The sequence below is a fragment of the Pinus tabuliformis genome, chromosome 7 (assembly GCF_031772625.1).
Source record: "Pinus tabuliformis cultivar Carrire ecotype Pingquan chromosome 7, CPIR1, whole genome shotgun sequence".
NCBI classification, from domain to species: Eukaryota; Viridiplantae; Streptophyta; class Pinopsida; order Pinales; family Pinaceae; genus Pinus; species Pinus tabuliformis.
Window position 1 is genome coordinate 1200897985 of NC_142293.1, and position 13306 is coordinate 1200911290.

The window sequence follows — 13306 nt, forward strand, 5'->3', positions numbered from 1 at the left end:
TCTGGGATGTAAGGTTGGGAGTTGGAGTAAATAGGAGTGGGCGACCTAATAGAGAAATTCAAATTAATGGAGGATAATAGGTTGAGGCCAGAGGAATGATGTGTGCCTGATGCACGTGCAATGAAATGTGGTGTAGCCGTAGTAAAATCAAAGGATATAGCATAGGAGTATGTAGAATAATTACATAGAGATGCAGTCAAAATAAAAGCAGTGGAGAGTGTAGGAATTGACATACCCGTGGAAAATGTATCCCCTGTAGCCACCCGAGCTCTCGTCAGAGGTGGATAGGGTGGCTGGAGTGGTGCTTTCCCACACTTCTTCTTTGTCCCTTTCTCATGTGCCTTCTTAGCTTCTTCTAGTGCCTAGTGTAGCAACTCTTCTTCTTCCATTACAAGCTGCTCTTGTGCCTGAGGGTTTGGTAAATCCACTTCCTTTTCATTCATCCTATGTCCCGCCTTATTGTTCAAAGGGTGATCCCTGAATATGTGCCCCACCTTATGCCATATTCGGCATTTGTAAGGTACCCCTTCGTAATCTAGAAGTTGTTTCCGGGAGTATGATATCCATTGTATAGTGATATGTTCTTGTAATCCCCCTCTGGTATCCATGTGTACCAATATCCTGGCATAGGCCATCATGCCCGTGGATTGATAAGACTTGTCATACTCCAGATACGTGCCGAGAGAATTCCTAATGCGGTGAAAGATGTCTTTATACCAAAACTATAGCGAGAGCCACGACAACCTAATCCATATGGGGCCAACCCCAATATGCTCTTTTTCCGGGTCAAAAAGTGGAGTCCATCTCTTCAGAAGGACGGGCACATGCTCAAAATTCCAAAATGAATACAATACCCAATTCATGTGTTCAGTTCTGGTGAACCTTAACACGAACCAACCCCTCACAAATGTTTGCACAAAGGGTATGTCAACCAAATGGTGTCCCTAAACCTCAGTAGCCCATGATTTTAAGCAAGCCACAGAGTAATTCCACCCTTGGATTCTTCCAACAAGGACTCTGTCTGCAAAGTCCATAGTATCCCCCAGCCGAATGTCCTCCCCAAGCCGGAGTATAATGTCTTCGGCTTTTGATATAAAACACTTATATTTCTTGTGTGGCTGCGGTTCAGCTACAATATCCCCATTCTAGTCAGTATTCTTCCTAGGTTCAAGTGGATCCTCAAATGAAAGACGAGGGACAGATGGGAAGGCATTTGATAAGGGTGGGATGACCATATAGCTACCAGATGGGGGGGCATATGTAAGCAACATGATTAGGGGTTCATGGTCGATGGCAGCAGAGGAACTGGGAAGAGGGTTATTGACACCGAAGGACGATGGGTGAGGGGGTAGGTCAGAACCACTATCCATAGGGTTAGGGTTAATGCAACCCGAGACAAACCCTAGTGAGGATGGTGACAGCGAAGGAGTGGAAAGGGCCGGCCAGGTTGGGGGGTCATCCGGCAAGGTCACCGAAGCATTCGAAGGGCCCGAAATCGGAGGTAAACTAGCAATGGTGTCTGTCAATATGCAGCTATAAGGAGTCATACCATCCACGGTAACATGCGAGGTCAACCAAATAGAACCCTCCACCAGTGGTTCTTCCGAGTACTCAACAAGGTCGAGGTCCATTGTTGTCGGTTAAAACAGTTCGCCAGCTGCCTAAGAGTAACTGTCGAGGAAAACAAGGATTAGAGCGGATAATAAGGTGAATAACGGGGGCCTGTACACCGTGAGCAGGGGAGATAGGGTTACGGCACACAGCAACTGCAGTAATACATCCGTTATGGTAAAAAACAAGGAGTATAGGTTGAGCGCTCATTGTTTCCATGAGTCCAACGGATGTTCATTCCATCTACGCCCAACGTTGTCCGTCGAGATGGATTGTGAAGCGAAAACCTTTAAACTATGTTCAGAAGGTTTAACAAAATATGCTTAAGCTTTCAACAGATGCTGATGATATTATGATTTAGAGGGAATTAATAAAACAAATAGTTTATGTAATTAATTCTATTTATAAATGATCACTTCAGAAACTTATAAGAATAATTGAAACAAAATTACTCCTACCTGGTTATCTTTGTAAAACATAAGAACATGAAGAAAACACTCTAAAATAAAACTGGAAAAACTTACAGAAAAACGAAACTGTACGAATCATAATTCAGAATCCATTTTCTTTTGTATTAATGATTCAGACAAGTCAAGTACATTCAATGCTTAGAAATGCTTCTTCAAGGGTGCAACCCTTAATAACTTGTGAAAGAGAGTTATTTATACAATTTGGGAACTGAGAAATATCTTAAACTATTTTATAAAAATAGATAATTACAAAATCAGGAATATAAACTGCTAGCTGATCTAGAACTATTTTGGTGCTGAGATGTTTTATGATTGTTACTGAAAAAATTGAAAACTGTTGTACTTGTGATGCCTGTTCCTATAAAGGCTGAATGTTGTTTGATCACCCTCTATTCCAGTAAATCAGTTAATGATTCCCAATGCTTCTTATCTGGGATAGATATTTTGGTTACCCTTCTGTAAATTTCATCCATCTCTGTATACTTCGTGAAAGTGCGTTTTACTGGAAATATATGCCTAATCTCATCTAAAATGAAGAAGGTGTCCCCGAGTGCATTTAGCACCACTCTTGGTGTTGCTGCACCTCTTATGTTTGACACTGAAGCTGCATTGGTTCCTACCTCTGTAAGCTTTCAAACATAATCCTCAATAGGCATTAATTTGTCATTAATTACAAGAATAGAGGGCAAACCCTTGTTGGTCAAGGGTTCAATCCTACTAAAAAAACGTTGAACTATTGTATTCACACTGCTACACTTTTCTTCCAACTAAAGGATGAGGTTATTCTTGGTGATGATATTCTTTACATCCAGAATAGTTGTTGTCCTGTCATTTATCCCTAATTCTCAAGCTCATAGTTGTCTTTAGAGTTGAGGAAGTTGATTATATCATAAGCAATTTCTGGCACATCCTCAAGTTGTTTAGAAATAGTTTCAACAGCTTCTTGAGCTTTCTCTAAGAGGTCTTTTTTATCAAACACTATCTTGATATAGGGCCATATATCCTTAATTGCTTCAGTAATTTCTTCCCACATAAGTTCTCTTGTTAAACCCAATTTGTTTCCAATGTAAGATTCTTTAAGTTCCCTCTGCAATGTTCCAATCTGAGCTTTTGCTCTCTACAACTCAGCTGCATGTGAAGTGTTTGCAACTGTTTTCATATGTTGTAACTCCTTGAGTTCATATTGCAACTTCTTGATTTCTCTTGTCTGAATAGACAGGTTTTGAACAACTTCAGCAAGTTGTTCAACTCCTTCTGCTGCACATGTAGTTGATGTTGTGGCTGAAGTAGAAACCCTTGTTATAGGGATTACTACAAGGGGTACTATATCCATTGGAGTTTGAGCTCTTTTGACAACTTCCTCTTTCTCCTTGACCATTTTATACATCTGCTCTTCCATCTATTGTTTTTCATCATGTCAAACTTCTGAGTTTCAGTTTCTTCAATCCCTTTAGCCATTGGGTCCTCAGAAGCTGGAAATTTGAGCTCTTTCCTTAATGCTGAAAGCTCAACATTTTTCTTCTTCACAAGTTCTTCTACATCATTTATGTTGGAGGGATCATATCCCATCTTCAACACTAGATCTTCTAAAGTCTTGATCTTTGTGTCCATTGTCAATGAGGAGAATTTCTCCAACTTGAACTGTGACTGTGTGTTTGCTAAGGTAACCTGCAATTTTGACAAACTCATAGCAGTATGAGTTATAGTAGAAGAAATCATCTATCCAGTTTGTTTGTTCATATCAATTTGATCAATTGGATGCACAACCTTTACATTAAATTCAAAAGAGGTCTGCTTCTAATAATGTTCAACAGTCCTAGGCTATGGAATATGAGCCTGTAGAAAATCCATCTACATTTTACCCTTCTCAAAGTGAAAGACTGAAAAAGGTCTGGCCTTAGAGCTGGAGAAATGTTTCCAGAACTGTGTGTAGGTGTTCAACTTCAACTCTTCATTCTTCTTTTTGATCTCACTGAAAACATGAAAGATGTACTCCTCCTTGTCCTTCTGGATGCTTCCACTGGTTTGAATTACCTATTGTTCTTGAGAAGTAATGGAATGAGTTGGGGACTAGGTAGACTGTCCACCAGACTGTGTATAGATCATGCTCTCTCCAAGCCCATCAAATGTGGTTTTCTAAGACACATGTGTTGCACCAACAGTCATAGATATCCTCGGTCTCTTTTTCCTATGCACAATCCTAAAGCCCTGACTTGATGCTTCAGTTGTAGGGGATGACTATTCTTCCCTTGCTCTTATAGTTGTCTTTTCTTGTGCAAGTGGAGTTTGCACATTTGAAGTGGAAACTACCTGCTCTTCAGCTTCTTGGAGGGTGTTCTCTGTCCACTCCAACTAATTTTTGTATTGTTCTATTTCTGGCTTGGTTGTGTGGTGATATGCTGTAAACTTGTTTTCCACCCTGAGTTTAGAAATCACTCCCATTGGATCATAAGACCAAGTGAAACTGAGACCAAACTTCATTTCCTTTAGCAACCTATCTGCTTCTTCTCCTGCTGCTCTAGTATTGCAGATGAATGGACCAACCTGAGCTTTGATCTTGAATTAAGATTTCTTCTTTGCTGCCACAAAGTGTACTTCATCTGCATTTAACCTTTTCCTAATATATTCCAATGCAAAGATTCTGATGGGGAGGTACTTGGGAAGTTTGTAGGGTGGAATCTCACAACTATAAACCCTAATTTCTGTGTAGTTTTGGTAAAGATACCAATCTCCTATTGTGGCTTGGTCGACCAGCTGCAATACTTTGACAATCTCATCATTGATTCTTGGTACTGGAGTACTACTCATAAGACTGATAGCTGGATGAATGAACAATTCTATGAATTGTTTATAGGTAAACTCTTCTTTCTCCTTCATCCCCATTGTATTCCAAAAGATCACTAATTTCTGGTTGCCTTCCTCATCTAGCTTCTGTAGGGTAAATGGAAATTTGTCTCCCTGAAAATATATGAAAAGGTATACAAGTACTGAAGCATACTTGAATGCTTCTTCAGTGTTAAACTGGACAAATTGCTCATGTATGGCTTCAGCTAGGAATTGGCTGAAATTATAAATAACAGTGGGTTTGGAATCAGCAGAAAAGATAGATAAGAAACCTAGGATGGCATCATTAACATATTGATCAGAGTTATAACCAAGCAGATAGGACAAAATAGTGGTGATTTGCTTGGTTCTATCAGGGAACATGGATGAGTCATAAGGAGGGTTTCTTTTAGGCAGAGGACTATCAATGGCTAGGAAAAGTTCAAGAGTCTGGGATCTTTTAGTAAAATCCAATTTTTGATAGGCTTCTATCAGGATTTCATGGGAAAAAGGATGAGTTGGTGCAATAGTAGGGCCTGCAACATCTTTTCAATGGACTTGTCATTGATTAAACATAGGATTTCTCATGTGGGTGAAATGATTTCTCTTTGGCTGGGATCATAGGATTCATGGAATTTCCTGACAAATTCAGGAGCTCTATTTATCTGAGGGAAAATTTAGTGGGGAAGGAGGGAATCCCAAAGTCCTATTTCATCAGTTTGATCAATTAATTGATCTTCCATCCAGCAGTAAATTTCATATAAATCAAATTGAGAAGAAGTCTCAATGATTTTACAATCCCTGTCGACTAGGGGGGTATGGTGGAAGTCAACCTATGGATGTACAAGAGTATTTGGGATTTCTGCAACTTATTTTCCCTTAGGAGACATTTTATCAAGTAAATTTGCAGACTGAAAATGATGGAAATAGAAAAATTGGTCTGAAACAGGTGCTTACAGTGAAACAATATGACTGAAGAAGAGACAAGTGGACCTCGATGTCGGCTTTCTTCAGAAGAGGAAAAAATAGTTGCTTAAGTGTTGGATCATCTTTGAGCTGTAAGGAGGAAAACTGTGAGTGATCAATCTGGTCACAGGAATGTACTGTGGAACCGTTTTCATGGAGGAACAGGGATTTTAATGGAAAAATTGGAGCAGAGCTGTTGAATGAATGATTAAAACTGCATTAATTATCCAACGAGATTAATTAATGGGAGATGGTGAATTGAATGAACAATGGATAGGTGGCATTTTATTGGATGGAGAAATGACGTGGAGTGGATGTGGATGGCGACATAGAGCGGCGGTAAATGGTCGCATGTAAACTGCGTTCAGGAGTAGCTTGAGGTGGTAAGTCATTTCGAGATTTTTAGTCCTGAATGACTAAAATGAGGCTAAGGTGGTTTAAGGTGGTGGTTTTGGAAATTGCTCACTTTAGACCCCCACCCGCCGATAAAGTTTGGACGGAAAATGAGGGCCGAGGAGTGATGTGGGCCATCAGATGTCAAGGGAGCATGCGGGATGAAAGGTAAGGTGGAAGGGATTTAACATGTGAGGCAAAAGTGGTGGTGGGGTCACAATTTCGATGGATGTGATGGTTTGATGTTATGGTGAATGAATGTTTGAAGTTAGGATATTGCATAATACCTTGGTACTAAGAATCCATAATTAAATCAAAATGCAACATCACATGTAAGAATTATCCAATGTTACAACTTAGGATAAAATCCTTGCATGCTCCAATAAGTTCTCATATTTCTACCTACCCTTTATACTTCCAATATTTTCATTTATTCATCTGAGTGCATTTAGGCTAGCAACTCAATATTTCCTTTTCATGACGAATCTACCTCTATCCCTTATTTCCTCCATTGGCTTAGATTAAACTGTTGAGCCAATTTTATTTGCTACCTATTTCTACCTATTGTCAAAATTAAAATCAAATCCAATCATGCTTAAACTGTACAATTGGATTAGATGAACTAGATGTGGCATTTAAACAATCTACACACAACCTTTATTTGCAAAAATAAAATTGACTAAGAGTAGTGGCATTTGGATTTGCAACACTTTCAGAGTTTATTGTTTTTTGCTTTTCTTTCTAACCTAACATTTATTTTTTCCTTCATTTTTTAGGGCATCTATTTTAAGATTTTATTTGATATGGACTTATTTATAAAATATCCCTAACATTTTTTATTTAATATTATTTTTGTCCATATCCTAACTTAACATTTTTTGAAATATATTTTCATTTTTTGACTAATTGATACTAACTTACCAAAACCAAAAAATGCTACGACACCCTGATGAAAAGAAGAAGAAATGCCTTGAAGTAATTCTAGAAGAGTTGGTCAAAAAACCCTATTTACAAGCCCATCGGTACTTTTAGCAGGCAAAGCTTTGCCGGTACCCTTTGATCTAACTAGTGACTAGCACTAGCAGTGAGACTTTAGATAGGAAAATCTACGTTGATCCTCTTTAGGTAATTTCTTAAAAAATGGAGCAGAAGCTTCTCTTACTAGAAGCCTCTAGAACGACAAGCTGGTTATTGTTGAGTAAGGATATGGTCAAGTATGTTGATTTCGGGTAGCATTGGATGTGCTCTAGCCACAAAAATTGGTGGAGAGGCTAAGGCACATGAGCTCTCCAATACCCAAAAAGGCTTTGGGGAGATTCTAAATAATTTGGGAGATATTACAATAATTAATATTGTTAATGAAGTCCCTAAGTCTAAACTTAGGGAAAATAAAATATTAATGTGAATTAATATAAAACTGTGTTAGAATGGTCCAAAAGTCATGGATCAAGCTAGATCTAATCTTAGCCATTTTAGGGACTTAATACTAGTCGTTGATTTGTCAACGAGAAAAGTATAAGAGGAGGCTTGAGGATTACTTGGAGAACACACCAAGAGATCAAGATTTTGACTTTTTGGGGTTGGGTTTGCTGAGAAATTTGAGAGAGTGATCAGGAGTTGCAGTTGAGGGGTAGTGAATACAAAAGAAGAGAGGCTAAAATAGTGCCGGGAGGATCAGTGCAGCAGCCAGGAAAGCTGACGCGGAGAGCAGAAATCGGAACTACCGGGAACATCTGGAACTGTCAGTAACTGCCAGAACTATCGGGAACTGCTAAAATAGTCGGGAAAGCTAGCGTAGAGGGCAGAAGCCGGAACTGCCATGAACAGCTAGAACTATCGGGAACTGCCGAAATACCCAAGAAAGCTGATACAGAGGGCAGAAGCTAGAACTGCCGAGATTTTTCTCTATTGGGTGAGCTAGATTTGGCACCCAGATTATATTATGAAACTGTTTAATAAATCAAACCCTCAGATAGTTGCACCGGTTTTCCCACATTGGGTTTTTTCGGGGATATTAGTCCAAAAATAATAGTGTCATCTGTGTGCTTGTTTTTGTTTCCTTCAGTTGATGATCTGTAATGTGTTGAGCATGTATTTGTGTTTATTTTCAGTATTTACATGGTAAATAACTTGTTAATTAATCAGAACAAGTAGGAAGGAATAAATCAGAAAGTACATGCAGGGTTTCTAACTGTTAGACTTAGAAACTTCAACATGGTATCAAAGGGTGGTTGCAGGTAACAGGAGAACTGAGGACATCAGTAGAGAAGAGAAGCAGCAAGGAAGGGGTGACGCAGTGCCTGCATCATTAAGTTTGAGCCAGGAAGAGGATCAACATAGTGGAAGAGGGGAGCAGACTCGACCTACATAGTGCCCTATCATCTTTCTCAGTCAGGAAAGATTGGCGCCTGTGGCCAGGAGGTGCGAATTTTGCTGGTGCCAGGATTTCGCAAAGCCTAGAAGCTCTAACCTTTAGTTTTCTGGGGATTAGGAGGTTGTGGGTAAGTTGCAAAGTGAAGCTAGTGGGGTACTGTAGTCAGAACAATACCTAACAGGGCAAGACCAAGGGAAGGGAGTTGTTGCCGAGGCGGATTTCTAGCCAAGGAATCCAGATCAGTGGTGCAGTTTCAGAGATGATCAGAGAGGGGAAACTTGACGGTTGGCAGAAGGATTTCCAGGAGGGAAATCAAGACTCAAAGGGAGTCCAGAAGAGAACTTCCAGGTAAGAAGTAGAGAGACTTGGAGGATTCAAACTAAGAACTTCCAGATGGGAAGTAGAGAGACTTAGTAGGAGTGGAACCAAGAACTTTCTAGGCGGGAAGTAGAGAGATGGTCGTGAATGGGCTGAGGGATCAGGATAGGCTAGATGGAGCATCCAAATTTATGGTTAGGAAGGTTAGGATCTTGTCGATTCTAGATAAACATCGTATCAAGACCTTGCCTTGAGGGATGATGATTGTGTCATGAGTGCTCACACACCACTTGAGTGGAAGTGGGGAGACATTAAGGTATAGTCAGACTGACTAGAGGCGATGAGGGGAAGGATCCTCGAGGTACCCAGCCTCTTGGATTAGACCTTGCTATGGGAGCCCCGAAGAGGAGTAGAAGTATTGGTGGATGTCAATAGAGACGGATGTGGATGGAATGACAGAGGGAGTTATAGTGCAAGATTCCTAGGACAGCGTGAGGTAGCAGTGCAAGAAGCAAGGGAGTGTTGCACCAGTGTAGGCTGGCATAGAGAAGTGTACAGCGGTGCAAGATGCACAGATTTGTTGCAAAAACTCAGAGGTCAGAGAGGGACCACTTGTTAGTGATAGAGGGAGCTTCAGCATCAGGAGTGTTTCTAGCCTGACAGAGATGTCAAAGTTGGGAGATCAGCTACTTACTTCTCAGTAACTAAGCTGCAGTGTAGCAGTTAGTAGTGGTAGTGCTATGGTAGCATGATGAAGCATGATGAGAGGGGTTGCAGTGCAGATGCAGCAGTGGCAGTGGTAGGGCCATGGGCAATAGCACGGATGTAGAGGGAGTTGCAATACATATGTAGTAGTGGTAGTCACAGGGCCATGGCTAGCAGTATAGGATGCAGCAGTGCAAAGAATGTTGGGTATCACGCCTAGCACCAGCACAGGGACCGATGTCGGATGATCAGGGTGATGCTTAGTGAGCAGCATTGCTAGAGCACAGTCCTCGCTAAGAGGGAGTGTTGATTTCGGGTAGCATCGATTGTGCTCTAGCCACGAAAATTGGTGGAGAGGCTAAGGCACATGATCTCTCAATTACCCAGAAAGGGTTTGGGCAGATTCTAAATAGTTTGGGAGATATTAAAATAATTAATATTTTTAATGAAGTCCCTAAGTCTAAACTTAGGGAAAATAAAATATTAATGTGAATTAATATAAAACTGTGTTAGAATGGTCCAAAAGTCATGGATCAAGCCAGATATAATCTTAGCCGCTGATTAGGGACTTAATCTCGGCTTTTGATTTGTCAACGAGAAAAGTATAAGAGGAGGATTGAGGGTCACTTGGAGAACACACCAAGAGATCAAGATTTCAACTTTCTAGGGCTGGGTTTACTAAGAAAGTTGAGAGAGTGATCAAGAGTTGCAGTTGAGGGGCTGTGAATATAGAAGCAGAGAGGCAGAGATAGTTTCGGGAGGATCAGCGCAGCAGTTGGGAAAGCTGACGCAGAGGGAAGAAGCTAGAACTGTCGGGAACAGCCGGAACTGCCGAGAACTACTAGAATAGATGGGAACGCTGATGTAGAGTGCAGAAGCCAGAACTTCCAGGAACAACTGAAACTACTGGGAACTGTTGGAATAGCAGGGAAAGCTGACGCACTAGGTAGAAGCTGGAACTGTCGGGAACTACCGGAACACCCGGGAAAGCTGATGCAGAGGGCAGAAGCCGGAACAGCCAGAATAGATGAGATTTTTCTCTATTGGGTGAGCTAGATTTGGCACCCAGATTGTATTCTGAAACTGCTTAATAAATCAAACCCTCAGATAGCTGCACCGGTTTTCCCACATTGGGTTTTCCGGGGACATTAGTCCAAAAATAATGGTGTCATTTGTGTGCTTGTTTATGTTTCCTTTAGTTGATGATCTGTAATGTGTTGAGAATGTACTTGTGTTTATTTTCAGTATTTACATATTAAATAACTAGTTAATTAATCAAAACAAATAGGAAGGAATAAATTAGAAAGTACATGGAGGGTTTCTAACTATTAGACTTAGAAATTTCAACAAAGTTCTCCCATTTTGAGTCCTTGATCCTACCTTTAGGGATCTTCCCCTTAATATGTGGACCTTATTCTCCCTTTTTTGGATCCATAACTCCCTCTCCCTCCCTATAAATGCATTCCCTTATACCCTCAAATGGTTGGTTAGACTAGATTGGTCATGTTGCTGCTAAATTGTGCCTAATTTCTACCAATTTATGAAGGAGAAAGGAGAGCTTGAGAAGTCTTGGCTTGGACTTGGAAACCCATCCTAAGGAGGCTTCCAACATCAAGGTAGTGGTTGTATGCTTCCCTCTTGTGTTTATTATTAATACAATGCATGCTTACTTTCCATAAGTGTGTAAATGACTACTTGCTTAGTATGATGCTCCTTGCTCTGTCATATGGTTTACATTAGACTGCATATGCTATGTTTTTCCTTTGTTGTCTTTGTTTGAATCTTCTTGCAGGTATTCATTCGCAACAAAATAGCAAGGATCGAGCTTGGAATTGACGAGAACGAGATCGACATTGAAAAGCGACCACATACGAGTGAGGTAGGCCATCTTTCCTCTCCTATGTCATTTTTATTTAAACTATGAGAGTTTTTCATGTATTTGTTTCGGTTGTTACTAGATCCACTCATTAGATTAGAGGGATCACTTCTATTTGTAGAAGGGATTGCCTAGATAACAAATTGGCAACTCCACTGGGGAGCCTATAGCCCTTTCAACCCTCCTTTTGAATTTGGCCTTTTTGATTAGTTTGGCCAACCTTTCAATGATCCTTGGTTTTGATTTCCTTTGAGTTTGTACTCTGAGTATTCAGTCATTTAGGGTATCAGGTCTAGGGTTTTGCTCAAGATCTACTTGTTTTTCCTAAAATTTTCTAGGCCAGCACCCTTTTTATCAAACATAGTCGTGTTGACAGCACTTATTTTTCCCAGTATAGATGCGCTGGAAATTGTCTTCCTGCGTTGGTCTAGTTTCTCATATAGCATGGGTTTTTCTATGTAAAGTAGTGTTGTCATCACGGGTTTTGCTATGTAAAGTAGTGCTGATGACCCTATCATCGCAGATTTTTCCATGAAAAGTAGTGTTGATCCTTAAAATTGAAAATTTTTAGGGTTTGTGCTAAAATCCTAGTGTGTCCTGATCTATGAGGTCATCCTCCTGCTCTGTGTGCATCAAATCCTGTATGTTTGCCTTTAGTTCCTTTGTGGTGTGCAAGTCGCTCCCATTGCTTGAAGTGGTGAAAGTAAATTTTGGTTGAGTAGTTGATTCTTTGAGTCAATTAAAATTGTTGTTTGCTACTTGTATGTTTGGAAGGAATATTGATTTGTTGTTTTTTAAGCATTATTAGTTCTTTTGAGACCATAAAGTAATTGATTTTTCATTCATTTAGTTTTCATCTCATAATTTACTTTGCATAAAGTGCATTAGATCACATTGTTAGCGCTTGGAATTTCACCTCAGGCTGAAAAAGGTAAACTCCAAGGCAACATCAAACCACTTAGCCTCGTAGCTAGCCCTACATGGCAGGAGAGGGCTCTCTCCGGTCTATCTCAGTAAAGATCTTCAATGGGTGAGATGACCAATAGGGAAACACTGATTTTAGGCTAGTAAACTGATCAAGAGGTTTGATTTGGGATTTTTAGGTTTTTGGTGGAAAATTGGGGAATGACAATTTCAGGTGCGGGGATTGGACACAGTTTTCGCAGGGGGTTCTTTGGGGCAAGGTAGGAAACAGTATTGATGCCTTTGATAGAGATGTATGGATGAGAATGACCGATGAGGAGTTAAGGAGAGCAAGCAATAACCTTGAATTCCCCTTAAACAGTTGAAAACATTGATATTAAGCAAACTTAAAAGCAGAGCATGACAGTCATGAGTTCTACTTTAACACTTCATTTGCCTAATTTGCAGAAGGAAAAGTAAGGAAATGATTCACATAACACACTTACAATTACAAAGAGAAACACACCATCAATACATGTGACCACAAGAATCCCAAAAAGGACTGCAAAACCCTGGTCTTCCTTTGCCAAAAATTGCAGAGATACAGTGAATAATACAATAAGAGCTTCTCCCTCAAGAGTCCAACCCTCCAACCCCTGAAAATGACTAAGAAAATACATAATATAGGCAAGCTAACACCTTTCCCTACCTTTAGGGGTCGATCTCATACTTCTAGGAGCTGTTTCAACCAATTCTAAACTGAGCACTAAAATCTAGGCAGTCAAAACAACTTGCCTCTATAAGCTAGGAAACCAATTCATTCATTAAATTTTTGCCTATCTTATGAATGAATCTTCTAGAAGAGAT